We start from the raw sequence: 3,806 nt of genomic DNA, 5'->3' as shown, positions 1-3,806 counted from the left end.
GCGGGATTTACATATGATGTGGAGGAAATGGCTTCCCTATTATTAGGAACAGTAATTTCTGGTTGATGGCTGATATTATGGCAAAATGCAAAGGGATTTGCATCACCCAGGATTGTGATCTCTGCACCATTATGTGGGAACTTGATACATTGATGGTAGGTAGATGGAACGGCTTGCATGGCATGTATCCAAGGTCTCCCTAATAATAGATTATATGGCAGAGGAAGGTCCAGAACCTGACAAATTATGTGTTTTACCATAGGGCCCACTCGGATTGGTAGTACCACAGCTCCTTTGGATGAACGCTCTGCATCATCATAGGCTTTGATGGTGATCTTCTTGCGAGGATCCACTGATTCTATTGCATATCCCAATGCTGTGACCAACTGTAGTGTACAAATGTTTAGGCCTGCTCCATTATCTATCAAGACTCGCTTGATCCTGTGTTGGTTGACAAAGCCTTCAATGTGGAGTGAGGCGTTATGAGGTTGTTGGAACGAAGAGTTGTCACTTTCGGAAAAAGTGAGACAAGGTGATGACTTTAGAGTTCCAACCATGGCTTGAAATTGGTCCGTGTTTAGGTTTGCAGGGACTGACGCCTCTTGGAGTGCGTGATCCAAGATTGTTTTATGAGATGGCGATAGGCGCAATAGTTCTAGAATGGATATAAGTGCAGGGGTTTTGTCTAATTGTTCCACAAGATTGTACTGCTTTGGAACGGAGGTGGTGCCTTGTGGAGCTGCCTTGATGGTGACCTTGCCGTGACGTGTAACAACATTGCAATTTGAGTTGGGATTTTTGAAGGTTATAGTTGCAATTTGTTCACTGGCATCATATAGGTGATTTACAGTGTAGTTATACGCAGCCTGCGTATAGTCAGTGGTATCGGTGCCTCGCCTGGAAGTGGAAGGACCCCTTTGATCTTGTGATGGAAGTGGATTCTTGAACATCAGGTGATCATTATTTGTCGTTTTTGGATCATGTCCTTCAATCTCAATTTCTCCTCGATCAATAAGATCTTGAATGAGATCTTTCAATCGGTGACAATTACTTGTCTTGTGTCCTCTTCCTTGATGGAACTCACAGTGTTCAGTATCTTTCCACCATGCTGGTTTGACTTGAGGCTCATAGTTTGATAGCTTAGGTAGAGTGACCAAATTTTGAGAGAGGAGTTGTCGCAACACTGTTTCAATGGGTTCCCCTAAGGGAGTGTAAGTGCGTTTTTGTTTTTGTGGATGAGGTCTTGGTTCATCCTGAGATGTGATGCGACCTTGATTAAGAGGAACATTTGTGTTATTTTGAGGTGGAGGATTTTGTCCTGCAAACCGAACCACAGGTTGTGCATTTTGGATAGTTCGAGCATCCACAACCCCATCGTTGACGATATTCTTATTCTTGTTCCAGAAGTTTGGTTTATCACTATTGAATCGCGGGCGAGGACCATCTTTTGGTTCATTAAAGATTTTGATGAGTCCTTTCTTGATGAGTGCCCTTTCACATTTTATACCTTTGGTGATCATATCGTTAAAGGAGTCTGTGTCTTTGACATCCAGGTGAAATTCCATTTCTTCGTTTAAGTTGGAAATGAAAATTTCCACTAGTTCTCGTTCAGGTAACTGAAGAGAACGTCTGCTAGACATTTGGCGCCATCGTTGCAGGAATACTGAGAATAGTTCACCTGGTTTTTGTTTGGTATTGCATAGATCAGCCATGGTGATGTCGCGTTCAATATTATAAGAGTAATGAGATAGGAACTTCTGGATGAGTTCCTCAAATGTTCTAATGCCACTTGGAAGTCGGGAAAACCATGATGTGGTTGTTCCTCCCAAGCTTTGGGGAAAAAGGCGCATTAGGTATGTGTCCTCATAAGCTACTTCAAGACAAGCAGAATGAAATTCTCGGACATGATCACGGGGATCCCCCTTTCCTCTATATTTTTCAAATTTGGGTGTTTCAAACCCGCGTGGAAAGGGTGGCATATAAAGATTCCTATCAAACGGATAGGGACAGATGTCGTTAAGTGAAAATTGATTGGTCTTAACACCACTATGAAGTTGTTGGGCGAGATTCGCGACTTGTTGCCGCAACATCTCCATTTCATTTGGAGGAGGAGGTGGTGGGTTACCTCGAGGGATGTTATATCTGATGGGATCTCTACGTCTTTCCTCCTCATGGCGACTTTGTCTTTCTGATGCTTGTCTTAATTGGGCAAGATCAAAGTCTGAGGGGAGTTTGGCTCCTTCTTGAGCAAGTCTTAAGAAGTGAGCATCCGCATTGCTCCTGAGAATTTCATCAAATAATCTGTTAAAGTGAGGGTTATGCTGAACCCTTTCGATTGTTGAAGGAGTGGGACTACTTGGGTTTTCATCATTTACATTTCCTCCAAGTGCTTCTTGAAATTCATTGAGGTTGTCCTCTTCTTCCTCAATTTCTATTTCTCGTTGCCTTGATCGCGATCGGGTTTGAGCCATTTTGTTTGCAAGTTTGTGTTGAAGTTGATTGAAGATGATGATGAGTTGTTTGATGAAGGATTGATGATTTTAGTGGATTGGTGGTATGTAGATCTCTAGCACTTTAAGGTAGATGCAACCGAAATTCCTTCTTTGAATTGCTTGTTTGTTTTGATAAGATTTGATGTGATAAGGTGTAGAGAAATCTGAGATGTGTTACAGATTTTGACTACCTAGCAATGAGAGGATTCACTCATGAACTAGTTTTAACCTGCGTAGATGTGTCTCTTAGGATGAGCTTATCCTAGATGTAGAAACAATCTAAAAAGTGATGTGATGTGTTTGATTTCAAGCAATATCTAAAAAGGAATCGTGGGACAAGAAACTCTTAATGTTTTGAGAGTTTTGGGATGGATTGATGATGAAGTGATGATGTATGAGTGAGATGATGGATGTTTTTGTTTTCAACTTCAATCTTTCAATAAAAACTTTGTGTCACAAATGGGACAAACTCTATCTCTTCCCTTTCAGGCGTTGGTGGCACTTCTCGAGCTGTGTTGTAGGTGATACAGATGTTTGGGAAGAAATTGGGATTAATCTTTCCTCCTTGATTTTTGTGATAACTCAGAGCTCTATATTGCATAAAAGCTCTACTGTTCAATGATTCTGAATCAAACTCGTTTGTTTTACCTTAAAGGTATAGACGCATGCGATGTAGAAAGACTCTATGGGAGACAAAGATTTGTCGATTGATATAGAAGAATTTCCTTCTTTTGATTAAAGCCTTTGAGCTCAATGGTCTTCTTTTTAAGGTAATATTCTGATGACACTTCTTCTTTCGCAAGATGTGAAGAATGGTCATAAAAGTGGTGACTCTGTGTTTGTTTGTACTTTGTTTTTGGTATTTTTGGTTGTGTTGATAGATGTTGGATGAATACTTTGTTTTTGGGATTGATTTTCTGATTTTTCTTTGACAAGAAAACAAAGCAAGCACACAAACACAAGATTGTAGCCTCAAAGGCACAAATGAGTATGGGTCTAGATCAACCCAATCCTTGGACTTGTTTTTGACCCTTCCTTTAGATTTATTTTAAGGTGTAATTCCAAAGCCTGAAGTCGGCTCAATTTGCACTAGGTCTGTAAAACGAACACACTTCAAACACTCTTTATCCTTATGGTCAAATGGCCAGTTGTGATAAATTTAGCCCACATCTTGATATTTCTTCGACTTTGGTACTACATACCTTATGAATCCCGCCGTGGCAGGTAAGGATGTGATATACTAAGTCTTGCGCGAGCATAACAAATAGATGATCCCTATGATGGGGGAGTCACCACTTTTATCAAGTCACAAGT

This window comes from Cryptomeria japonica, chromosome 8 (assembly GCF_030272615.1).
Source record: "Cryptomeria japonica chromosome 8, Sugi_1.0, whole genome shotgun sequence".
Classification (NCBI taxonomy): Eukaryota; Viridiplantae; Streptophyta; class Pinopsida; order Cupressales; family Cupressaceae; genus Cryptomeria; species Cryptomeria japonica.
Note: the sequence above shows the minus strand (reverse complement) of the source record.